The following is a 27,685-nucleotide window of genomic DNA, read 5'->3' as shown; positions in this document are numbered from 1 at the left end:
GTGTACCTGGTGCCATTTTCAATGAAACTGGAGCCATCAGTGAATAATTGAAGATCAGGATTAGGAATGGGATGTTTGGAGAAACTTCTTGGGGGTTGGTTTGCAGGTCAATGCTGAGGGTGCAGTCATGACTGGGAGTTTCTGGATCCATGGGGTGCAGCAGCAAAATGGTGGCAGGGTTTAGTCAGTTGGAGACTTGTAGAGTTACCTTAGGGTGTTCAAGGAGAATGGCTTGACATCTGAGGAGATGACTGCTGGTCATCCAGGTAGGTCCTCCAATTTCAAGAATAGTCCAAATAACATGGGGGGACAAGATGGTTAGAGATTCTCAGAAGGTGAATTTTTGAGCTTCCCAGACAAGCATGGTAGCTGCAGCGATGGCTCTAGGTGAGAGAATGTGAGAGATTCAGAGAGAGCAGAGAAGAACGACATAGCCATGAGAAGCAGAGAGTCCTGAGATGAAGAAGGAAAATGCCTCCCGGAGAGCTTCATGAAACAGGAAGCCAGGATAGAAAGCTAGTAAATGATGCCATGTTCGCCATGTGCCTTTCCAGATGAGAGAGAAAACCTTCTCACTTGAGAGAGAAACCCTGAACTTCATTGGTCTTCTTGAACCAAGGTACCTTTCCCTGGATGCCTTATATTGAACATTTCTATAGACTTGTTTTGATTGGGACATGTTCTTAACCTTAGAAATGTAAACTAGCAACTTATTAAATTTCCCTTTTTAAAAGCCATTCTGTTTCTGGTATATTGCAGTCCAGCAGCTAGCAAACTAGGACAACAACTATGTGATGGAAAGAAAGAAAACAAGGGCCTAGATTGTAAGCCTTTAGAGGAGACACATTAAGTCTGGGGTTTTAATTATTATTTATGGATTTTGAGAGGCTCATATATATATAACCTGATATTTAGAAATAAGAATGAAGCCAATCAGGTTGGGGTTAAAGTGATTCAGAACACAGGGGTAAGGAAGATAGTGTCTATATTTTAGAATCAGACATACTCTTTGAGACCAAAGGAAGAAACATTTAATTGATCTGGAACTGAAATTTTCTGTGGCATATAATGTAACTCATATATCTGTATAGCTCATTTGAATAATTGAAGCACAAGCAGGCTAGAATAAGAAAGAGGTCCTTTAATCCTGTATAGATCATCGTAATGCCTGGACATATCCTACAGTATATTAAGCAGGTAATCAAAAAGTATTGGCAAAATCCCTTGAGGGATGGGAGAAAGAATATGGAACTATTAAACCGTACCATCAGAGAATCCCCTGATACTGTGTCAAACTTTAGGGACACCTAAATCAAGAGACCATGCCCTTAATCCTGAGATTTACTCTTGTGAAGCTTATGTAGGTAGCAGAGAAGCTTAGACTACCTATAGTCATGTCTAAGAATTACTTCTGGAGGACATCTATTGTTGCTCAAGTGTGCCCTCACTCTCTCTAAGCCCAACTCTGCAAGTGAAATCATTGCCCTGCCTCCTATATGGGACGTGCCATCCAGGGGTGAAAGTTTCCTTGGTGACGTGGGAGATGACTCCCCCAATAAATCTGGTCCTGATACTGCAGTTCCATCCAGAACAAACCCATCCAGAACAAAAGGAGAAAAGAAGTGGAGCTAATAAAGTATCAGTGGCAGAGAGAGTTCAAATACAGTTGAGAGCCTACTCTGGAAGTTACTGTTATGCAACTTCAATTAAACATTGCTACCTATCATAACCTGCCAAACCCCAGACAGGACCATTCCAGCCAATCCTAAAGAACACCTAGGGCAAGAAAAAGATTTAAAAAAAAAAGAAGAAGAAGAACACCTAGGGCAATATATAAGATTCCACAAGTGTTCCATGCACTAGAGTAACTTTTCAGAAACCTACAACCTTCAGATGGGTCCTTGGTCCAGATAAGTCCTGAAATCTAGAGGGCCACCCTCTTCAGAACATCAGATAGTTCCATCACCCTACTCCATATTAGTGACAGACCCTTCCAATATCAAAAATTTAGAATGGCCATAGCCCAAACACCCCTAAAGAGAAGGATGGAAAGATCAAATTTGATGGGGGAGTTATACAGTGAAGATAAAATATAAGAAATGAATATAAATGCTGAATCATTAAATTGATATCTCTTTTAGTCTCCAGTATTTTAAAGCAGCTAGGAGTAAAAACCTAAAATTGTGGAATTATAACCCATGTCAAACTCTGAAATATGTTCTACAGCCAATTGTGATGCTGTGCTTTGAAATTTATAGCTTTTTTGTATATATGTTATTTTTCACAAAAAAAGAGAAGGAAACAAAGTTGATTGTAGTGACAAAAAAATATTAAAGCCCTCTAGCCTCCTATCTTCTGGAGCTGCTAGAAGGAAAAATATGAAAGGATCATATGGTAGCTCTGGGATCTGTCCTGTAACTACTTGTTGAAGAATGCTTTGAAAACTATTGGGGTTTTTTTTGTTTCTTTGCTTTGTATATATGTTATACTATACAATAAAAAGGTTAAAAAAATTTTAAAGAACAGAAATAAGTGCTAGAGAAAATGCAGAGAAAGAGATGTACCTATTCATTTTTGGTAGGGAAATTGAAAGATGTAGCCCCTTGAAGTGCAGAGTGGTGGTTCCACAGGAGGCTAGGGGTGGGGTTTCCATATGATCCTGAAATCCCAGTGTTCAGTGTATATCTGGAGGAATTTAGTTTGGAACACAAATGGCCATTTGCACACTGGTGTATGGCAGCAATATTCGCAATCCACAATGGATGAAGGTGGCCTAAGGATACAATGATTGAGGAATGGAAGGGGAATTATGGTGTATACATTCATTGGATTACTGAGCAACCCCAGGAAAGAATGAAGTTGTGAGGCGTGCAACTAGGTGAATGAACCTCAAGGATTGTATGTTGAATGAAATGTCAGAAACAAAAAGACCAATGTCATGCCTCACATATATGGACTAACTATTATATATAATTGTGGTGAACTGAAGTCAAGAGCATGTGTTATCAGATGGGGCCTATTGTAAAGGGTCCTCATTGTAAACCCTTACAGGAGCCACATATATTCAGGAGTTGTAACTGTTATTTCTAGATTCTGAGATACTCAGCTGTTTGTTTATAACCTGTCATTCCCAGGAACTTCAGGTATTTGACACCTGAGACTCAGAATTAGAGCTCTGAAACTATGAAAGTCAGCAGTATGCCATACAAGAATTGTTTAAAAAGTTGAAAAAAGTATCTGACTTTGAGTAGAGATATGAATGAAGTTGATCTGGATAGAACTAAGACAATCAGAACACAGAGTAAAGGATGATGTCTATATTTGAAAACTTCAACTTCTGTGTGAGATCAAAGGGAGAGATGTTTATTTGGTACAAAATTTATATTTTGGGTAGTGCGTTTTCTAATTCAACTTGTATGGTCAGTTTATTTGAACACCATAACTATATAGAATCTTGAATAGGGTGTGAGACTTTGTTGGTTTGTCCAGGTTAGAATGATTCCCAATATATTCCAGAATAATTTGGGCAGTGAATAAATATTTGCAAGGTCCCCTTGGGGCACTGAGGAGAAAGGAGGAAATATTCAACTTTCCCTATTTCAAGAATTTCTGATATTCTCACAAGAGCAGAGACAACCAAATCAATAGGCCAAGCCCTTGACCTTGGGGCTTTCCCCTATGAAACTTATTCCTGCAAAGGACAGGTTAAGACTACTCTGTGTCACCCCAGAGAACCTCTTTTGTTGCTCAATGTGGCCTCTCCCTCTAAGCCAAAGTAGAAAGCGAATTCACTGCCCTCCCCCTCCATGTGGGACATAACTCCCAGCAGTGTAACTCTCCCTGACAATGTGGAAAGACATCCCAGGATAAGCCAGAACCTGGCATGAAGAATTGAGAAAGCCTTCTTTACCAAAAGGGGAAAGAGAAATGAGGCAAAATAATGTTTCAATGGCTGAGAGATTTCAGAGTTGAGGTTATCCTGGAGGTTATTCTTACATATTATATAGATATCCCTATTTAGTTCATGTTGTATTTGGGTGGCTGGAGGGAAGTACCTGAAACTGTTGAGCTGTGATCCAGTAGCCTTGATTCTTGAAGACAAATGTATAAAGATATAACTTTTGCAGTGTGGCTATGTGATTGTGAAAACTTTGTGTCTGATGCTCCTCTTATATAGGGTATGAACAGATAAGTAAAAAATATGGATAAAAAATAAATAATAGGGGACAAAGGTTAAAATAAATGGTTAAATGGAAGTACTAGTGGTCAATGAAAGGGAGGCGTGAGCAGTTTGGTATGTATGCATTTTTTCTTTTTCTGAAGTTTGCAAATATTCTAAAAAATGATCATGGTGATGAATATACAACAATATGATGATATTGTGAACCATTTATTGTACATCATGTATGGAATGTTTGTGTGTTAAGATTTACCAATAAAAATACTTTTTAAAAAATTTTAAAAAATTTTTAATGCCTCACCAGGTGCTCAACACTGGTTCATTGATAGATTAGCCAAACTGAACCATTTGGTATCCTTACCAACATGAGAGATGTAACTATAAGCCAGAGTCCAGAAAGGTCATTTAATAGCTATTCCTAGCAGGTCTTATGGCAGACTCCTCTTAAGGGTATGGCCTTTTCTTTCCAGTTTGTCATGTGGACATGGTACATACATAGAAATCCTTGGAAAGGCAGCTCTAGAGAACATCTCCTTCTCTGACCAAAGATCTCACTTTACTGAGTGAGTTATAGCTCAGGGGAAGGAGCAGACAATAAACTCAATGATGTGTCCAGACTCACAGAATTAGATGAGACTTCCACATTGCCCATGACCCACAAGCAGCTGGCATTATGGTGAACTTTAATGGTTGCCTGAAAAGGGCATTTCAGCATTACACTCCAACAACCCTCTTACTGGATGGACTGCTGACTCAGGCTCTCTGGAAGCTAAACTCAGCAGTTCCCCAGAAAGAACATTTGGCCTTTTCCTGCTCCCTATCATAAGCAGGGGTTGAGGGTAGGCTAGGAACCCAGGTTTTTTTCCACATCTACTCTTATATTCAGTAGGATGAGGATTGGCCCCAAAAGGGGAACAAATGACACACCACTTGGGACTCTCCTTTCCAGCCAAAGTCAGTGGATCATCCCACTTTTTACCCCCTTGTATCCTCCATATTATTCCCCAGAATGGTGGACAGGTAGGGCTGTCAGGTGGAGGGGTGGGATGACAAAAGCGAGCCTAAAAGTCATTAACACACATGGGGTGACAATCAAGTGAGCTAAACCTGAGTATCCTGACACACATGCATACATACTAGAGGTTAGTGAGTGAGGCCTACCCCTGGTTGGGCAACCAGTCTCCTTGCGAATGGTCATAGGATACCTTTGAGGAGTACTGAAAATTCCCATCTATTAGGAAGGAGTGGAAGTGGGCCAGAAGATAAGGGCTTGGCACTCAAATCAATGGGAAAGAGGTGGAGTTATAACTCAAGGTAAGGAGCAGACAGATCTGTTGACCTTAGGGGGAAGAAATAAATTACGGAAAATTGACTGAGAAAAGTGTCTCCTACAGGAGGTTGTTTACCACAAGAGCCCTTTTATGACTAACTACTTCCCTCTCCTGTTTTCTACATATTTGGTCAGGATAACCTCAAATAAAAATACCTTCATCCAGCTGACACAGGCCATTATGGCAGCAGAGAATCTGACTGACTGCTGGACCTTCCATCTGACCCCTTGCACCCTTTCCCTTCTTTGCAAAGCCCAGATTGACACTCAGGGAGCTGATTTTCCCTGCCTCACATTTGAACTAACATCAAAAAGTCCATTTATACCTTGTGACAGAAATAAACTTTTCTCCACTCCCATGGAGAACTTGTCAGTAATCAATAACTCTCGATGCAAGTAGTCATCTTTCCAATTTATTATCCAAATCAAAGCATTATTTGTCTGTGTGGATCCGTCATTCCAGATTCACTTCTTCTGATAGATCATTATTTCCCTGGTGGGGAATAAAACACATGATATGCTTGTCAGCCAACTTGGCTGACATTGCTGAGTTCAGAGCATGAACCCTTCAGTCTCAGCAAAAATCATTAGGTTCTATAGCCAAAGTAGAATTTGATAATCACATTGCCTTGACTTCCTCTTAGCCCAGCAAGGAGGAATATGAACTATTGCTAACACCTCCTGCCACAAATGGTTTAATATCTTAAGGGAAGTGGAAAAGGAAATGACTAAAATCCAACAGCAAGTCCATTGGCTGCAAAGTGTGCAAACATTCTATGTGGATCCACTTCAGCTCTCTCCCTGGGGGTGAGACATGGATGCCATCATTAATCCAGACAGGTCTGATCACCCTACCTGAGTAATAGTATACATAGATGAAGTCCTCCTAATGTGATAAAGCTAATGGTATTCCCAAATCTTTATTGTCAACATTGTTCAGAGCCACAGACCAGTAGGCCTAACTTCTCTCCACTTTTGTGTCCGAGATGAGAGAAAGGCTTATGTTGTGAAAGATAATGTGGAGGAATAGCCTAGGCCTGGTCAAGAGGCTGAAGGATGGACTGCTGGTGAAGTCATACATACTCACTGGCCTTCTCCCAGCCCTCATCCACTCAACCTCTTTCTATTGCGTTCATATGTTTCAAATATGTTTCCATTCCACAGCCCTGGAGAGATGTTAGGTCTAATAGAATGGCCCGATCCTTTCTTTAACCTAAAACCAGTAACAAGTCATCTCAGCTGCTTATCAGGGCAGAAACTTCACAAAGTTTCCTTGATACATGGTTTTTGCTCAGTGGCAGGACCTGCTCCATCTCTCTGACACAAAGTCGGGCATGCAGTGCTGTCATCCACCAACCCTGACCTGGACAATTGGTCTCCTTGGAAGACTGGTCACAATGGGATCTCTTCCCTTGCTTTTTTTAACCCTTTGTGCTGTGTGAGTAATAAAGTGGTCATTTGATAAAACTTTCTGTTGTATCTGAATCTGTGTTCCCACAACACACCAAATAGCAACTTGCTCCACATTTAGATCCTATAATAACTATCCATAGGATTTTGGTGAGATTTGAAAGAGTTAACTAATGTATAGGTCAGTTTCTATAATTGTGATTCTTTTTGGTATGTTTGATACTTCCTTGTTTTTTATTCTACTTTTATTGTGATGCCATATATACAGCATCAAATTTCTCATCTCAACCACCCCCAAGTATACAGCTTAATGGCAACAATAACATTCACAATATTGTGCTACCATCACCACCATCCATTACCAAAACTTTTCAACATCCCAAATAGAAATTCTGGACCCATTAAACAATAACTCCCCATTTCCCCCTCTTCCCCTCCTCATACATGCAAATATTCTTTCTGTCCCTATGAATGCACATATTCTAGGGTTTTCATATAAGTGAAGTCCTACAATTTTTGTCCTTTTGTATCTAGCTTATTTCACGCAACACGATGTCTTCAGGGTTCATCTGTGTTGTAGCATGTCCTTTTTATAGTTGGATAATATTCTGTTGTGTATAAATACCATCTTTTGTTTATTTCTCCCTCTGTTGATGGGCAATTAGATTGCTTCCACCTTTTCAGCTGTTGTGATTAAGGCAACCATAAACATTGGTCTACAAATATCTATTTGAGCCCCAGCTTTCAGTTCTTCTGGGTATATACCTGAGAATGGAATTGCCAGACCCTATTAACATAGGGTACAACTTTCTGAGGATCCACCAAATTGTTTTCCATAGCTGCTGCACCATTTTACATTCCCATCATTACTTGTTATTTTTTTTTTAATATTAGCTATCCTAGTGGGTGTGAAGGTGCAATTCATGATTTTGATTTGCTTTCCCTAATGATTAATGATACTGAGCATCTTTTAATGTTCTTATTTGCCATTTGTGTATCTTTTCTGAAGAAATATCTATCCAAATCTTTCACCCTTTTTAAAATTGGGTTGTTTGTCTTTTCACAATTGAGTTGGATAGTTCATTTCTTTAGGGAAAAAAAATTAATCAGCTCAGAAACTTAGACCTGAGTCATCCCCCAAGGTAGCCTCCTTGGGAAGAAAGGAGGTTGAAATAGCAGGAATCCCCCAACTTTCTTCTCCCCTTATAAACTGTTTAAGCAAAATGTGCTGCAGGACCTCCAACACCTCCAGTCCAGAGTATGCCTCAGAAGCCTGCTATAAACTCAGGAACCGTCTACAAAGTTGAGACTCTAATCTTTCATAAGGTACAAATTTTCCTTCTCTCTCACCTCCTCTTACATTGGGTGATTGGAACTGGAGCAGCAAAGAAAAAAGGAAAACTTTATGACTTGGTCTGTGGGAAAGTCCAAGGAAGGCTTTGTGTTTCATGACTCTTATTTCATCCCTTAGCTCTATTTTTCTACAAGAGGAGAATCATCGGAGGAAACAAAAGGCATTACATACCTCAAAACCTTATCAATGTTTTAGTATTCCCAGATTAAAAAGAAATACTACTGCTTATTTTTCAAGACCTAAGAATGTTTCCTTCATTTCTTGACGTTTGTGGTATTATAGTGACCTATCTAGAAGACTGATCCCTTGTCCCTTTCCATACCAACCCATGATGCAGATTGTGATAGTTAGGTTCTGGTATCAACTTGACCAGGTGATGATTCCCAGTTGTCTGGGCTGGTAAGCACAGACCTAACCAGTGCTGCAAGGATATGTCTTGGCTGGTTGATAGGCCAGAAGGCTGGTTTATTAAATCATCAGTCAGTTGATTGCAGCTGTGTCTGGTTAGAGATCTATGACCAACTAAGGGTGCATCTCCTGCAAACAAGATAATCCAATCAGTTGGATTTGATCCAATTGCTTGAAGACTTTTAAGGAAGAAGAGAGAATTTTCACTGCTTCAACCAGCAAGCCTCTCCTCAGAGTTTGCTGAGACCCTTCATTGGACTTGCCAGCTTCACAGTCTGCCCTGTGCATTTTGGATTCTTTCATTCCCACAGTTCTGTGAAACACCTTTTAAATCTCATATTTACAGATATCTCCTGTTGGTTCTGTTTCTTTAGAGAACCCTGTCTAATACAGGGGCTGTGCTGGTTTGAAAGGAAGTATGCCCCCTAGAAAAGCCATGTTTTAATCAAAACCCCATTTCATAAAGGTAGAATAATCCCTATTCAATACTCTAAGTTTGAAACGGTAATCAGATCATCTCCCTGGATGATGCAATTTAGTCAAGAGTGGTTGTCAAACTGGATTAGGTGACCACATGTCTCCACCCATTTGGGTGAGTCTTGATTGGTTTATTGGAGTTCTATAAAACAGGAAGCATTTTTGAGAATGGGAGATTCAGAGAAGGCAGAGAATGCTGCAGCACCACGAAGCAGAGAGTCCACCAGCCAGTGACATTTGGAGATGAAGAAGGAAAACCCCTCCCGGCGAGCTTTATGAAACCGGAAGCCAGGAGAGAAAGTTAGCAGATAATGCCATGTTCACCATGTGCCCTTCCAGCCAAGAGAGAAGCCCTGACTTTGTTCATAATGTGCCTTCTCACTTGAGAGAGAAACCCTGAACTTCATCGGCCTTCTTGAGCCAAGGTATCTTTCCCTGGGTGCTTTAGATTGGACATTTCTATAGACTTTCTTTAACTGGGACATTTTCTCAGCCCTAGAACTATAAACTAACAACTATTAAATTCCCCTTTTTAAAAGCCATTCCATTCCTGGTATATTGCATTCCAGCAGCTAGCAAACTAGAACATGGGCCAAGGGAATGAATGTCGTCCCTTATTGAGGCTACCCCTTCACCAAAACCTCAGTACATTCCTTCAGTACATTGTTCCACACCTTCTATGTTCATAATCTTTTCCATAGTATTCTAATGACTGAGAAGTTAATGACTTAGAGTGGGTAACTTAATATGGAACTTTCATTATAGAGAATGCAAACTTACAGATGAGATTAGATGTTATGAAGCATCAGAAAGCCCAGGTTATCTGATCTTCTTCATAGACCTTTAAAACAAGCCAAAATAGAGATGTATTGTTTGGCCTCAGTTTTAGCAGGTAACAAACTCTTCTGTTTGGTCTGCCTTTACAGATGGATATGTCATTGGATTTTGAGTGCAGAATGTTGGGTCAGTGGGTACAGGTCTGTGGGTAGGTTTCAGTATCAAGAGCAAGTTCCAATTTGTAATTGGATAAAAAGAATTGGTGTCAGACCATGTCTACATTATTCTTGATTCTAATCTGTGGATTATTAATACAAAATTAGTCAGTTATTTATGATGACAGATTTAAAATAAGGTGACCCAGATGTCCAGATGCTCAAGTGGTCTAAAGTAGGAGTTCTTAACCCTGGTTCATGGGCTCCAAAGATTTCCAGTCATTTGTGAATCCTTTGTGCTCAAAGGATTGCTAGGTAAGTGTGCATCTGTGTGTTTTAGGGGTAAGAGGTTCTTCTTAGTTTCATTAGCTTTCCAAATGGGTATATTAGCAAAAGAAGTCTTGAATCAAAGGGGCATAGCTATAGAGAACCTTTGAGATGATCATATCCAAAATCAATATCCAACATTAAGAGAATTATAAAGGAAACTTTTTAATATTCATGGATATAATTAAATGAAGCTCATAAAAACACATGGGTAAAATGTTTCTGATGTCTGATATATTTGTTTATGATAGAAGTTTGCTTATGATCTATTAAACAACCTCCCCAATATTCAAGAGTATGAAGGAAATAGTCCATTTAAATTTTGTTGACTAATATCTGCATTTGGGTGCAATACAAATTTTGCAAAAATTGTACTGCAAATGCTTTTTAAATTGGTTATTCTGTGGAGAAGGGGAGGTGGGAAAGGCATTGCCACTAATTAAGTAGCCATTCTATGCCAGATGGTGTGCTGTCTCCTTCCTACTAGCTGTCTCATTTAACCTGGAAATTCAAATTTACTGAGATTTTGGTTTTCTCAGATCAGTGTGTTTTGGTTTGTTAAAGGTGCTGAAATGCAATATACCAGAAATGGATTGGCTTTTACAAAGGGAATTTATTAGGTTACAGAAATTTACAGTTCTAAGGCCATGAAATGTCCAAATTAAGGCATCCAAAGGAAGATGCCTCCTGACTCTGAAGAAAGGCTGATAGCATCTGGGGTTTCTCTGTCACATGGGAAGACATATGATGTCTGCTGGCCCTTCTCTCCTGGATTTATTTCAAAATGGCTCTCTCAGCTCTTCTGGATCCTTTTGGCTTCTCCTGGGACATTTTCTTTGTCTGCTTCTCTGAACTCTCTCAGCTCTCTTAAAGGAATCCAGCAAGCAGATTAAGACACACCTTAAATGAGTGGGTTCACACCCCCATGGAAACACATAATTTTAAAAATCCCACCCAATAATAGGTCTTCCCCCAAAAGATTAGATTAAAAGAACATAGGCTTTTCTGGGGTGCATAACAGATTCAAACCAGTACATTCCACCCTCTGCATGCCAAAAGTTTCTCTTCATATACAAAATACATTCATTCCATCACAATATCACAACAGCCTTACATCATTTCAGTGATAATATTAAGTAAAGTCTTAATATCAATTACAGACCTGGATTGCCCTAAGGTAAAATTATTCTCTGGCTGTGGACCTATGAAACTCAGAGCAAGTTATATGCTTCCAATATACAAAGGAGGGACAGTCATAGGATAAACACTTCCATTTCCATAGGGAGAAATTAGAAGGAAAGCAGGGGTCAAAGATCCCAAACAGTTGCCAAAACCTGCAAGGCAAACTCCATTAGATTTCAAAGCCTGAGAGTGATTTATAGAATAATAGTTTATCCTTGGCACTTGGGAGAACAGCACTCCCAACCTTTCCAAGTGCTTATGCAGGGGCACTGTTCTCTCCAAACACTAGGGTAAGAATTCTCACATCTCAAAGTGTTGATGAGACCACCTTGTTCCTGGCCCTATCCTCCTCAAGCATCTGGGTGGCACCTGGACTCTCTGCCATCTCCAGGGCACACATTTAACCCCTCTCTGAACAGTGGAGTTGCAGTCAGTCTCTCCCCAATCCCTAGGGAATGTGCTTCTATCCTCTCTGAGGCATGATGGACAAACACTTCTGAAAAATGGGGGACCATATTCCTCTCAATTCCTCTGGAATCTGAAAACTCTTGAGGGGTAGCACTTCTGGAACAACAAGGAAGAAGGCCTGCCTTCTGCTTCTAGGTCAAACTCACCCTCCCCACATTTATGGGTGGTTCCACTCTCTCGGCCTGTGATTTCTTGGTTCCAGACATTAGCTTCCATGGTTCTGCCTTTTAGGTCATTTTTCTTTCAATCTGTCCCTTTTCTGTCTCTTTCAGGCCAGATTGGCAGTGGTTTCATTCAAACAGATCTCACAAAAAATTGTTGACTTGGCAGGCAGCATACATGTTCTAGTTTGCTAGCTGCCAGAATGCAATATACCAGAAATGTAATGGTTTTTAAAGGGGAGAATTTAAGAAGTTACTAATTTACAGTTCTAGGGCTGAGAAAATGTCCCAATTAAACAAGTCTATAGAAATGTCCAGTCTAAGGCATCCAGGGAAAGATACTTTGGTTCAAGAGGCTGATAAATTTCAGGGTTTCTCTCTCAAATGAAAGGGCACATGGCAAACACAGTTTATCTCTCATCTGGAAAGGCACATAGCATCATCTGCTAGCTTCTTCTCCTGGCTTCCTGTTTCATGAGGCTCTACAGGAGGGATTTTCCTTCTTCATTTCCAAGGGTCACTGGATGGTGGACTGTGCTTGGTGGTGCTATAGCATTCTATGCTCTCTCTGAATCTCTTATCTCCAAAATGTTTCCTCTTTTATAGGACTTCAGAAACTAATCAAGACCCACTCAAATGGGTGGAGACATGTCGTCACCTAATCCAGCTTAACAACCAGTCTCAATTACATCACATCTCCAGGGAGATGATCTAATTACAGTTTCAAACATGCAATGCTGAATAAGAATTAGAAGTAGTGGCTGCCTTTACAAAATGGGATTAGGATTAAAACATGGCTTTTCTAGGGGACACATATCCTTTCAAACCAGCACAATGTATCAAAACCATGAGACAATAGGACTTTCCAAAATCCTTCATGGAGAGCTGCATTACCAATCCTGGCTTTTTCTGAAGTGGCTGACTGGTTCCATGTTCAGTAAAATTCTCACATATGACACTATTCTTATGGACTTATTTTTAAAAAGTTCAAACTTTTTCAAACTATCAGTTTCTGGTTTCTTTTTACCCAAAATTTAGTTCTCAGCTTATCCCTTTCTTCTTGCATTTTACTATAGGCTGCAAAGGGAAGCCAGGCTGCATTTTTCACATGTAGTTTGGAAATCTCCTCAGCTAGATGTCCCAGTTTGTCACCTTCAAATTCTCCCTTCCATTCTAGGCCAGTATTCCATTTTTCCAAATTCTCTTCCACTTTAAAAGATGAACAACCTTTCCTTCAGTTTGTAATAACACATTCATCATTTCTGTCTAAGGCCTCATTGGAAGTGCCTTTAATATCCAAATTTCTATCAACAGTATTTTCAAAGTATTCTAGGCCTTTCTTATTAAATTTCTCACAATTCTTCCAGAATCTTCCTTTCATCCATTTATAAAACCATTCCAGCATTTTTGGTATTTGCAAATCACAACACCCCACTTCTCAGATACCAAAATCTGTTTCAGGTTGCTAAAAGAGCTGAAATACAATATACCAGAAATGGATTGGCTTTTACAAATGGGGATTTATTAGGTTACAAATTTACAGTTCTGAGGCCATGAAAATGTCTGAATTAAGACATCCAGAGGAAACTATCTTGACCTAGAAGAAAGGCTGATGGCATTTGGAGTTCTTCTGCCACATAGGAAGGCATACGGTGATATCTGCTGGTCCTATTATCTTGGATTGTTTAAAAACTGGCTCTCTCATCTTATATGTAGTACCTAACAGATTCAAATGAGTACAGTGTGATTATTGAAGGCAAAAATATGCTTAGGGCATTGAGATTCTACTAATGAGGAGATAGATACCAAGAAGATACAGTTGTTCTTTGTTCACTGATACTAATTAATTTGCCAATCTCCACTATGCTATGGACATTTGCTTGAAATGTTTTTTATTGGCTGTATATTTTTCTTCAAAAATGAAAATTGTCTTACATATAGTTGTATGATTAATTGTTTTGACAGTAATATATAAATAAGCTTGTTGCAAAAAAAAAAAGACAATCATACATAAAATGGAAAACTTATTGAAAAGTAAGTGTAATGGTCAGCTTCATGTGTCAACTTGGCCAAGTGGTGGTAACTGTTTGTCTGGTTGGGCAAGTGCTGGCCTGTCTATTGCAAAGAGGACATTTCATAGAATTAGATCATGATCACATCAGGTGCATCCACAGTTGATTCTACTTGTAATCTGCCAGGGGAGTGTCTTCTGCAATGAGGGATGCTAAATCTAATCACTGGAAGCCTTTTAAGGAGGATTCTGAAGGGTCAGGCTCTCTTTCTGCTTCGGCCAGCAAGCCTCTCCTGTGTAGGTCATCCAGACAGTCCATCGGAATCATCAGCTTCACAACCTGCCCTGTGGATTTTGGACTCTGCATTCCCACAATCAGGTGAGACACTTCTATAAATTTTATATTTGCAAATGTTCCCCTGCTGATTCTGCTTCTCTAGAGAACCCTAACTAATATATCTTGGTAGCAGAAGTGGGATGGTTCTTAAGAAACAGAATCTTAAAAATGGGTTTTTATGAATGGTTTCTACTCTGACTGGACTCATAGACACTAAGGACTCTGATTCCCATAATCAGAATGACACTCCCAATCCATGGAGTGAGTTGGCAAAAGAGATAGTCAAAATATCACCATTTGATTCTCCTGATGCTTCGCTTGTATGAAGCCAGGCTCTGGGGGATAATTTTTCACACCTTTACAGAGTTTTGTGGAAATAAGAGGTATAGAGATATTGGCGGGTTGTTGTTAGATACACTGGCTACATTAAGGGGTGAAAGGGATGGGCTTAAGGCTTCAAACGAGAAGCTTAAGCGTCGTCTGACAGATGTAGACATTTCTATGAGTATCCTCAAGGAAAATCTTATTTCCTGTAGCTGTAGACATGAGATCTCTGAAAACCAGACTCAGAATCTTATTGTTAGAGTAGCAACTATACAACATAAACTGAAATCTTAATGTTGCATGGTGTCTGCCGTTAAAGTGAGGGCATTGATTGGAAAGGAGCGGGACACTGAAAAATGGGATGGTGACATATGGATTGATAATGATGTCGGGGGTGAGGTTGAAACACTAGGTCATGCTGAGTCTTCTATAGATAACCCTGTAATAGTTTGCCCTGAGGACATAGCCATCCCACATCCAGTGTGCCTTGAGGAGTTGGCCACCCAACCTCCTCCTGACGGGATTAGCTCTAGAGTGATTAATGCTGCTTCACCAGATGAAACTGCAAATGAAAGTCCTGAAGCAAACGGCTTGGAAGATATTTCTAATTTTTTTCATGACCCAACCCCACCACCCCTCATTTCTTCCAGACCTATAACTAAAGTCCCAACAGGCCCCTAAAGGTGAGGTACAAACTATCACCCAAATGGAATATACCATTTGGAATATGGTATATTCCAAAATAACTGTGTGAGTTTTCTAGATTTATAGATTTATAGACAGAAATCAGGGAAATATGTGTGACAATGGATTTTAAGGGTGTGGGATAATGGTGGGAAGAACATAAGGCTGGATCAGGTTGAATTTACTGATATGTGCCCACTAAACAGAGATTCTGCATTCAATGTTACAGCTCGAGGGTTAGAAAAGCATTAACAGTTTGTTTGAATGTTTGGCTCAAAAAGTGGCCAACATTACCTGAAGTTGAAATGTCAGAACTGGCCTGGTATAATGTAGATGAGGGGATTCGGAGGCTTACAGAGATTGGAATGTTAGAGTGGATTTATCATGCAAAGCCTGCTCTTACACCCTAGGAACGTCTGGAGAATGCACCTTTTACCAGAACAGTGAGAAATAAATTTGTGAGACTAGCACCATCATCCCTGAAGATCTCTGTGGTTCCACTTCTCTGTAGCCAGATATTACTGTAGGAACTGCTGTCACTAAGCTGGAATCTTTAAACACAATGGGTATGATGGGATAGCGAGTTGGCAGAAGTCAGGTGGCAGCACTTAATGGCCAAAGACAGGGGAGACGTGGCTATTATAATAGACAGCAAACTCAAAGCAGGAGTCAAAATTATGTGACTCACAGAGATTTGTGGCATTGGCTAGTAAGTCATGGAGTACCTAGAAATATAAGAGAAGGGCAGTCTACTGAATTCTTGTTTGAGCTGTATAAGCAAAAGAGTTCTAGGTCAAGTGAACAGAAGTCTAACTTGAATTACAAAAACACAGAGTCATGGCCCCTTAATCAATTTCCAGGCTTGAGACAATTTACAGAACCAGAGCCCCTTGAATGAAGGGGAGGCCAGGTCCCTTTGGGGGAGAACCCTGTTACACTGCCACAAATCTGTGCTGCTAATCTTCCTCTAAGCCTTCCCCAAGGAGACCGATGGCTTTTTACCAGGGTAACTGTGCATTGGGGGAAAGGAAATCATCAGATATTTCAGGGATTATTAGCACTGGTTCAGAAGTGACATTAATTCCAGGGGACCCAAACGTCACTCTGGTCCACCAGTCAGAGTGGGGGCTTATGGAGGCCAGGTGATCAATGGAGTGTTAGGTCAGGTCCATCTCACAGTCAGTCTAGTGGGCCCCTGGACCCATTCTGTAGTTATTTCCCCAGTTCCAAAATGTACAATTGGAATAGACATACTGAGCAACTGGCAGAATCCCCACATTGACTCTCTACCTTGTGCAGTGAGGGCTATTAAGGTGGGAAAAGCCAAGTGGAAACCACTAGAACTGCCCCTACCAAGTAGAACAGTAAACCAGAAGAAATACTGGATTGCTGGAGGGACTGCAGAAATTACTGTACTCTTAAAGAGTACAGTAGGATGCAGGGCTGGTGAGTCCCACCACATCCCCATTCAATTCTCCTATTTGGCCTGTGCAGAGAAGAGATGGGTCTTGGAGGATAACAGTGGATTATCATAAGCTCAACCAGGTGGTGACTCCAATTGCAGCTGTTGTTCCAGATGTGGTATCATTGCTTGAGCAAATCAATACATCCCCTGGTACTTGTTATGCAGCTATTGATCTGGCAAATGCTTTTTTCTCATTAGCTATTAGTAAGGACCACCAGAAACAGTTTGCTTTTAGCTGGTAAGGTCAACAATATACTTACACTGTATTACCTCTAGGGTATATCAACTCTCCAGCCCTATGTTATAATCTTGTCCTCAGGGACCTTGATCGTTTCTTCCTCTTTAAGAGTACAGTAATTTCTGTAATCCCTCCAGGAATCCGGTATTTCTTCTGGTTTACTGTTCTGCTCGGTAGGGGCAGTTTTAGTGGCTTCCACTTGGCCTTTTTCACCATAATAGCCCTCACTGCAGGAGGTAGAGGGTCAATGTGGGGATTCTGCCGATTGCTCACATCACACTGGTCCATTATATGGGTGATATCATGTTGATAGGACCTAGTGAGCAAGTAGTAGCAACTACTCTAGACTTACTGGTAAGGAATTTGCATGTCAGCATGTAGGAGATAAATCCAACAAAAATATAGGGGCTTTCTACCTCAGTGAAATTTCTAGGTGTCCAGTGGTGTGGGGTGTGTTGAGATATCCCTTCTAAGGTGAAGGATAAGTTGCTGCCTCTAACCCCTCCTCTGACCAAAAAAGAGGCACAATGCCTAGTTGGTCTCTTTGGATTTTGGCAACAACATATTCCCTTTTGGGTGTGCTACTCTGCCTCATTTATTGAGTGACCAGAAAGGCTGCTAATTTGGAGGAGGGACCTGAACAAGAGGAGGCTCTGCAACAGGTCCAGACTTCTGTACAAGCTGCTCTGCTACTTGGGCCATATGATCCAGCAGATCCAATGGTGCTGGAAGTGTCAGTGGCAAATAGATATGCTGTCTGGAGCCTTTGGCAGGCCCCTATAGGAGAATCACACAACGGACCCTTAGGATTTTGGAGCAATGCCTTACCAACTGCTGCAGATAACTACTTTCCTTTTGAGAAACAGCTTTTGGCCTGTTTCTGGGCCTTAATATAGACTGAACACTAACCCATGGGCCATCAAGTGACCATGAGATCTGAGTTGTCTATCATGAGCCATAAAGTGGGCATGCACAGCAGCACTCTATTGAAAAATGGAAATGGTGTATACGAGATAGGGCCAGAGCAGGTCCTGAAGGCACAAGTAAGTTACATGAAGAAGTGGCCTAAATGCCCATGACCTCCACTCCTGCCACATTACCTTCTCTTTCCCAGACCAGAGCTATGTCCTCTGGAGAAGTTCCTTAGAGTGAATTGACAGGAGAAGAGAAAACTGGGGCCTGGTTTACAGATGGTTCAGCACGATATGCAGGTACCACCCAAAATTGGACAGCTGCAGCACTACAACCCCTTTCTGGGGTGTCCTTGAAGGACAGTGGTGAGGGGAAATCCTCCCAGTGGGCAGAACTTTGAGCAGTACACCTGATTGTTCATTTTGCTTGGGAGAACTGTACAGAGGTGCATTTGTATACTGACTCATGGGCTGTTGCTAATGGTTTGGCTGGAGGGTCCGGGACTTGGAAAGACCATAATTGGAAAATTGGTGACAGAGGTCTGAGGACGAAATATGTGGATAGACCTTTCTGAGTTGGCTAAGAACATGCAGATATTAGTGTCCCATGTGAATGTGCACCAGAGGGTGACTTCAGCAGAGGAAGTTTTAATAATCAAGTGGATAAGATGACCCATTCTTTGGATACCAGTCAGCCTCTTTCCCCAGCAACACCTGTCATTGCCCAATGGGCTCATGAACAAAGTGGTCATAGTGGTAGGGCTGGAGGTTATGCATGGACTCAGGAACATGGACTTCCACTCACCAAGACTGACTTGGTTACAGCCACTGCTGAGTGCCCAATCTACCAGCAGCAGAGATGTACACTCAGCCCCCGATATGGCACCATTCCCCAAGGTGACCAGTCAGCTCCATAGTGGCAGGTTGATTACATTGGACCACTCCCTTTTTGGAAGGGGCAGCGATTTGTTCTAACTGGAATAGACACACACTTTGGATATGGGTTTGTTTTCCCTGCATGCAATGCTTCTGCCAAAACTACCATCCATGGGCTTACAGAATGCCTTGTTCATCATCATGGTATTCCACACAGAATTGCTTCTGATCAAGGAACACACTTCACAGCAAATAAAGTGCAGAAATGGACACATGCTCACGGGATTCTCTGGTCTTACCATGTTCCCCATCATCCAGAAGCAGCTGGATCGATAGAATGGTAGAATAGCCTTTTGAAAACTCAATTACAGTGTCAACTAGGTGGCATACCTGGAAAGGCTGGGATAATGTTCTCCAGGAAGCTGTGCATGCTCTCAATCAGCACCCACTGTATGGTGCTGCTTCTCCCATAGCCAGGACCCATGGGTCCAGGAACCAAGGGGTGGAAATGGGAGTGGCACCACTCACTATTACCCCTAATGATCTACTGGGAAAACTTTTGCTTCCTGTCCCTGTGACTCTGAGCCCCACTGGTCCAGAAGTTTTAGTTCCAAAACAGGGAGTGCTTCCACCTGGAGAAACAACGATTCCATTGAGCTGGAATCTAAGACTGCCACCTGGTCACTTTGGGCTATTTATGCCCCTGGATCAACAAGCCAAGAAGGAGATTGCACCCTTGTCTGGGGTAATTGACCCAAACTATAAGGGGGAAATAGGACTGCAACTATACAATGTAAGTAAAGAAGAATTTTCTTGGAATATAGGAGATCCCCTAGGGTATTTTTTAGTACCTCCATGCCCTGTGATTAAAATCAATGGAAAACTGCAACAGCCCAATCCAGGCAGGACTACCAATGACTCTGAAACTTCAGGAATGAAGGTTTGGGTCACCCCACCAGGCAAAGAACCACGGCCAGCTGAAGTGCTTGCTGAGGTTAAAGAGAACATAGAATGGGTAGTGAAAGAAGGTAGTGATAAATATGAACTACAACCACGTGATCAATTACAGAAACAAAGACTGTGATGCTGTTTTGTTCCTGTTATATTATTTAAGTTGTAAGTTATCAAGTTTAAGAATGAATATTACCCAAGGACTTGCACCCTATTCTGGAGAGAGTTACTGTGTTTCCAGTTATATGCAGGACAGTTGAGTATTGTTAGTTGAAAGAAAAAAATGTGTGTTTTAATGTTTTTTATTTAGAAATTAGGTATGATTTAAAGTGATATATAGTGCTGCCAAATTGACACGGGGTGGACAGTCATGGTCAGCTTCATGTGTCAACTTGGCCAAGTGGTGGTACCTGTTTGTCTGGTTGGGGAAGTGCTGGCCTGTCTGTTGCAATGAGGGCATTTCATAGAATTAGAACATGATCACGTCAGCTGCATCCACAGTTGATTCCATTTGTAATCTGCCAAAGGGAGTGTCTTCCGCAATGAGTGATGTTTAATATAATCACTGGAGGCCTTTTAAGGAGGATTCAGAAGATACAGGCTCTCTTCCTGCTCGTGTGCCTCTCCTGTGGAGGTCATCCAGACAGTCCATCAGAATCATCAGCTTCACAGCCTGCCCTACGGATCTTGGACTCTGCGTTCCTGCAGTCACGTAAGACACTTTTATAAATTTTGTATTTGCGAGTGTTCCCTGTTGATTCTCTTTCTTTATAGAGCCCTAACTAATACAGTAAGTAAACATAAAAAAGTAAGCAAACATCTACAATCACATCACCTAGAGATAATCATAATGAGATACATATTTTCAATTTTTTTGCATGTATGTATTAGAAATAATTTCTGTGTACATGTTGTTCTAAAACCTTTCACATATAATAATACATCTGGGATATATGTTCTAGTTTGCTAGCTGCCGGAATGCAATATACCAGAAATGGAATGGCTTTTAAGAAGGGGAATTTAATAAATTTACAGTTCTAAGGCCAAGAAAATGTCCCAATTAAAACAAGTCTATAGAAATGTCCACTCTAAGGCATCCAGGGAAAGATACTTTGGTTCAAGAAGGCTGATGACATTCAAGGTTTCTCTCTCAAGTGAGAAGGTGAATGGTGAACACAGTCAGGGTTTGTCTCTCAGCTGAAAGGGGACATGGTGAACACAGCATCATCTGCTAGCTTTCTTTCCTGGCTTCCTGTTTTATGAAGTTCCCCAGAAGGCATTTTCCTTCTTCATTTCCAATGGTCACTGGCTAGTGGACTCTCTGCTTCGTGGTCCTGCAGCATTCTCTGCTCTCTCTGAATCTCTTATTCTCCAAAATGTTTCCTCTTTTATAGGACTCCAGAAACTTATCAAGACCCACCCAAATGGGTGGAGATATGTCATCACCTAGTCCACCTTAACAATCACTCTTGATTAAATCACATCTCCAGGGAGATGATCTAATTACAGATTCAAACATACAGTATTGGACAGGGATTATTATTCCTTTACAAAATGGGATTTTGATTAAAACATGGCTTTTCTAGGGGACATACATCATTTCAAACCAGCACAACAAATTTCTATTGCGAGTAAATATGAACTTTATAAGTTTAGTAGTGTGCTATCATTGAACTGCTTGAAGATACTCCAAACTCTGCCAGTTCCAGTTTCCCTAACAAAGCAATTTTGACCTGTTGTTTCTTTTTCTTTTTTCCACTTTGAGAATGTTTTATTATTTTATTTTATTTTATGATGTAAATTAATGCACTTTTGATGAATGTGGAGATCTGGTTAACTACCAGCCCCAGTCATTGCATAGAACATTTCCACCATCTCAGAAAATTCCTGTTGCTCCCTACACTCCATCACTACCATGCTAGCTCCCAGACAACCATGCTTTCTTTCACTATGTCACTATGGCTTATCTTAGCCTCATCAGAACTTCATATAAATGGAATCATACAGTGTATACACTTTTGTGTCTGGCTTTTTCTCTCAACACGTTTTTGAGATTTGAATGCCTAGCTTCTAGGTGATTAAAAAGCATTATTTCAGGGTTTGGTAATATTTCACAAAAGATTTAAAATAGTAGGCCTTCTGTTGTTATCTTTAGAAGGACCTGCAGGGTTGACCTTTTGCTGGTGTCTGTAAATGTGTCTTCTGGAATGTTCCTTGTTTTGATAAGACTGCTTTGTACATCTGCCGCAAGAAGCCTTGCTATACCAGCTTGACTAGACTATTTATGCAAACACTGGGACATAAACACTTCCTTTCCTTCAAGGATTCTGGAATTTTGGTAGTTGCTGCAAGTTGTACAGGCAAAGGGTGTCCAATAAAAACTTTGGGCTTTGGAGTCTTCAGTGGGTTTTCCTGGGCAGACATACTTTGCTGATTTGGAACTGTTGTGGTCCCCAGAAAAGCCATCTTCTTTAATTCTCATTCAATATTGCTGAGTGGGATCTTTCTTATTGTTTCCATGGAGATGTGAACCACCCAATTTTGGATGGTACCTTTTGATTTGGTGGTTTCCATGGAAACGTGTCTCTACCCATTCAAGGTGTGATTGCTTACTGGAGTCCTTTAAGAGAGGAAACCATTTTGGAAAAGCTTCAGAACCAACAGAGCCCACACAGCCAGAGACCTTTGGGGATGCAGAAGGAAAATGCGCCCCCAGGAAGCATTATGAAATGAGGAGAGAAAGCTAACAGATGTTGTTATGTGCCTACCTAGCCAAGAGAGGTTTCCAGAAGCCAGAAACCCCAGCAGATGCCAGCCACATGCCTTTCCAACTGACAAAGCTGTTCTGGAGGCATCAGCCTTTCTTGTAACCTCTTGCTAGTGTCTTAATTTTGACATTTTCATGGCCTTAGAACTGCAAACTTTAAACTTAATAAATTCCCCTTTTAAAAAGCTAATCCATTTCTGGTATAATGTATTGTGTCAGCTTTCACACACTACACTACACATTTTTTGCTGCATTCTATTACTGGAAGAAGCAGCATATTCTGTGTGATCCCTGATGAGAACTCTAGAATCCTACATTTTTATTCCCCCAGATTGTACATGATGTGTCTTTCCCCCTTGCTAATCCTCTTTTATACACATTCATTATAATATCCATATCCATGAGTTCAACTACCTCTGAGTTCTGTGAATCCTACTAACAAGTCACCATGCATGTGGGTGGTTGTGGGATCCTGAAAAAGGTAATATTTGGCTTTTTAGAAGGAGTCAGAATGGCTGAGCCCTACTCAGAAGGATTTGCACCAAGATGTGGTATTGGAGGATTACAAGGACTTTAGAATTCTGGATACTCTCTTCTCTCAAAAATCATAACTTGACTTTCATGGTATTGGGATTTCTTTATTGTGAAGAAATGTGAATCCAATTTTTTCTCCATATTTCCATCAGATTTAGCTTTTAGGAATTGAAAATGGATATCTTTATTGTGCTCTGAAGTTTCATCTTCCTGATTGCTCATAAGTCTTTTACAGTCAATTTGGTCCTAGTGGAAATATATTCATTTCCCTAAAAATTAAGGAAGAGGGGCTTAATTATTAAATTCCCATAATATGGCCAGGCCTAATTTATTTTCCTATACACAAGAATTTTGATTTTTACATATGATGTGACTTTTTACTGAAACAAAGGGAAGATCCCTGGATGGTAGAGGGAAATGAGAAGAATTCTTCAGATAGGTAAGTGATAACAGTGACTCACTGTGAGAGAAAACCTGGTATGAAATTTCATGTTTCTATGAAAAGTTGTCTCCATTGAATTTTTGTATAAGAAAATTTCCTTAGGGGCCTCAGGCTTGTGGATAAAAGTAAAGAACTTTTGCCTACAATACCAGAGGGACTTTATTTTTACATTGCTTATCATTTTTTAAAATGCTGTTTAAATTTTTAAAAGTTTTCTGTAATCAGATTCATCAATCTTTTATCCCATGACTTATAACTTTTTAAACTATCTTTGGAAAGACCTTTGATCATTTAAAAATGTACTTCATGGTTTTATTTTTCACATTTAAAAGTTTGATTCATCTGGAGTGTATTATGGTATAAAGTTCATGGATCTTGTATTCTGACTGATACAACATCATACATTAGTCTTTGGTTCTGAGTGTATACTGCACCCAATAGGACAGTACCCAAAACCCATAATGTAGTATTTCTGAGCTGGCAACTAATCTGCATCCTTAACAGGGAGACCCCTCTTTCTTGGGGCACCAGAAAGAAATCCAACCTTAGAGTTTGTTTTTCCCACAGGTTTGTCCCAAGAGTTGTTCTCACCTATGACTCCATAGAAATTTGATAGGTTTGATTGAATTAAGATTGGGGAGGGTTGCAAAAAAGAATGCCCTCACTTATTCCATGGATAGTTTTCCTCTAGGGCAATAAATAGCAGCAGACACGTTGTCCTCATTATACCACTAAATTTCCCCTTCACATGGCTATAATTCCTGCATATGTTAAATTCTCTTAGTTCCATTGATGGCATATATATATTTTATGTATGATTATTTTTTCCATTACTTGCACTTCTGTCTTATACCAATATATACTGTTTTGCACTTTGATTTTTTTTTTTTTTTTGCTCAATGATTCATTCTGGAAGTTTGCATATCAGTATATAGAATATTCTTTTCTAATAAAAAGCATTGTAGGGCTGTGTTACAGTTTATTTAACCATTCCCTTATTAATGAACTCTTCAGTTGTTTTGAATATTTTACTGACAGTCTTTTTAAAAACTACTCCATGATGTTCTTTTGTTTGTTTAGTTTGTATGCTTGGTTTTCTCTTTTTTGGGGGTGTGTGGGGGGGGGAGGAAGTGGTTTAATAAGCATATAATAAAGTTAATGAATTTCAAAGGTACACCTTGATGAATTTTTATGTATATATATACTTATATAATTGCTCCCTATAACTAGATATGAGATGTATCTATCAACCCAAAAAATTCTTTCGTGCCCCTTTCCAGTTAATTGTCATCTCAAAGGAACACCACTATTCTCACTCTATTGCATAGATTAGCTTATCAGTTCATTAACCTTAGAATCACATAGTTTGTTCTCCTTTGTGTCTGGCTTCTTTTGCTAATGTGTTTATGAGATTCATCCACCTTGTTTTGATATCTCAATAATTCATTCCTTTTTATTAATGAACAGTATTTAATTTTATGAATATAACCCAATATATTTATCCATTCTCTCATTGATAGATATTTGAGCTGCTTGCAGTTTGGGGTGATTTTAAATAAAGCTATTTTGTGCCTCATATATGTTTTTATTGGTTCATATATGCCTTATTTTGCCAGATATATACTCAGGTATGGAACGCTATATCACACTCCATAATATTTTAGAGCTTTTTCACTTGCAAAAACCCAGCTTACAGTTATGATTACTTCCTCCATGCTGCTTTTAGCAATTTTTGTTCCCCACCCACCCCCTCTACATATTTTATCACCATTCTAGTCTACTTGCTATACTCCATTAGAATAGGTCATTTGAAAGATACCTGATGTGCTTTGAGATAAATCCTAATGCCTTTTCTCAGTCCTTCATGATGTTGACCCACTTTTTGTAACTCCATCTTGGACAGCCTACTTATGGCACTTTCTGATTCTTTTCTCTTATATTAGTTTCTTTTACCTGCTTTTTACTAGCTTCATTGTTTTCTTTATCCTGTGATGCTCTCCCTAAATCTTTTCCATCACTCTCCTGACACTGACTTCCAGTTCATCATTCAATGACTCATTCATTGATTCATCAAATATGTACAAGTCCTCTTTTTTTAATGTCCTTCATATTGGTTTATTATTTTCTTAATGCAGTTGTATTGAGATTTCACAAACCACCCAAAGTATACAATGAGTGGCTCACAATAGTATCACATAGTTGTACATGTATTCCATGATCAATTTTAGAACATTTTCATTACTTTGGAAAAGAAATAAAAATAAAAAAGAAAGCCCTTGTCCTCCCATACCTCTTACCTTCCCCTATTATTGATCATATTATTGACCCATTGGTGTGGTACATTTGTTACTGTTGTTGAAAGACTGTTAAAATTTTACCATTAACTATAGTCCATAGTTTACAATAGGTACATTTCTTCTCATATACCCCTCTATTATTAACTCCATGTAATAGTGTCATACATCTACTCTAGTTCATGAAAGAACTTTTAATATCTATTTAGTTAATCACAGTCATTGTCCACCACAAGATTCCCTGTCATATATTCCCATGTTTTAACCTCCAACTTTCTTTCTGTTGACAGTCCTGAGTTGAAGCTTCTTCTTTCCATCACATTCACACACCATTCAGTACTGTTATTATCCTCACAATGATGTGTTACTGTCACCTCTATCCATTTCCAAACATTTAAGTTCAACATCATTAAGCATTCTGTGCTTATTAAGCAACCACTCCCCATTCTTCAGCTTCATCTATATCCTGGTAATCTATATTCCATATTTTATGTTTATGAGTTTACATATTATAATTAGCTTATATCAGTGAGATCATAAGATATTTTTCCTTTTGTTTGGCTTGTTTCACTTAACATAATGTCCACAAGGTTTATCCATGTTGTCACATGCTTCAGGACTTCATTCCTTCTTACTGCTAGATAATATTTGATCATATGTATATACAACATTTTGTTTATCCATTCATTTGTTCATGGACATGGGTTATTTCCATCTTTTATCAATTGTGAATAATGCCGCTATGAACACCTGTGTGCAACAGTCTGTTCTTGACTCTGCTTACAGATCTTCTGGGAATATCCTGAGTGGTGGGATTTGTACAAAGCCTATTCTATATGCCAGAGTCAGTGCTGTGTTCAAGATATTCAGACATAAATAATCCTAAGTTTCACCCTTCAAGGAGCTTTTTTTACAGACAAACAGACACCTAAGTAAGTAACAATGAAATAGAGTGATAAATACTATATTTATGGTCAGATAGGCAGGGTCTAAACTAAAGTCGGGAGGGAATGTTAGATACTATTGTAATAATCAAAGTCAGAAATGTTGAGGACTAAAATCAGACATGTTTCACCTTTTGTCAAAGAGAAGTCATAGAAAAAGGAATGAAAAAACAAATATCTATCAAGAGGAAGAATATTTTAATGCAAATGAAGATAATGACATCTTAGAACTGGAATTGAGATGTGAAACAAAAGAAAGCCTGCTATGACTATGCACATATTTAAAAGACAAAGATGTAGTACTTACTTGTTCCAGTGATTTTTCCTGTCTCCTGTCTGGGACCTTTTCCATTACTTGCAAACTGAACTATATCTGATCACTTCTTATTTTATATTTTATTTGTTCCATTGGCTAATTTTTTCCCTCTGTATTGTTTTTTACTTCTTATTTAGTCAACAAATACTTAATGAATGCCTATCATATACTAAACTCTATCTTAGACTCTGAAGAACACAATTCTGTGTCCTTAGTTCCCACAGAATTTTATTTGTTGCATTCTAGTGGGGAATACATAAAACATGTGAAGGAAATAATAATTACCTATTATAATTAGTAATATTTAGAATTAATGGCAGGCAATAGGTCAAGAGCTCAGATTCTTACCTATTTCTTTCACC

The 27,685-nt window shown here is 39.6% G+C and overlaps 1 long non-coding RNA gene across 2 annotated transcripts in view; it reads left to right on the top strand.

The window, feature by feature from the left end:
* LOC143660102 (uncharacterized) overlaps positions 1-27,409 on the top strand; it is a 54,409-nt gene extending 27,000 nt beyond the window's left edge. The window contains exons 2-4 of one of the 2 annotated variants that reach the window (XR_013163848.1): positions 14,428-14,619; positions 20,554-20,738; positions 26,850-27,409. This is a non-coding gene — a long non-coding RNA (uncharacterized LOC143660102). Of the gene's footprint in view, positions 1-14,427; positions 14,620-20,553; positions 20,984-26,849 lie in introns of those variants that run through there. The other variant, XR_013163847.1, reaches the window with a different exon arrangement.
* The last annotated feature ends 276 nt before the right edge of the window (positions 27,410-27,685 follow it).

This window comes from Tamandua tetradactyla, chromosome 16 (genome assembly GCF_023851605.1).
Source record: "Tamandua tetradactyla isolate mTamTet1 chromosome 16, mTamTet1.pri, whole genome shotgun sequence".
Lineage (NCBI taxonomy): Eukaryota > Metazoa > Chordata > Mammalia > Pilosa > Myrmecophagidae > Tamandua > Tamandua tetradactyla.
This window is presented reverse-complemented; position numbering and strand designations above follow the sequence as displayed.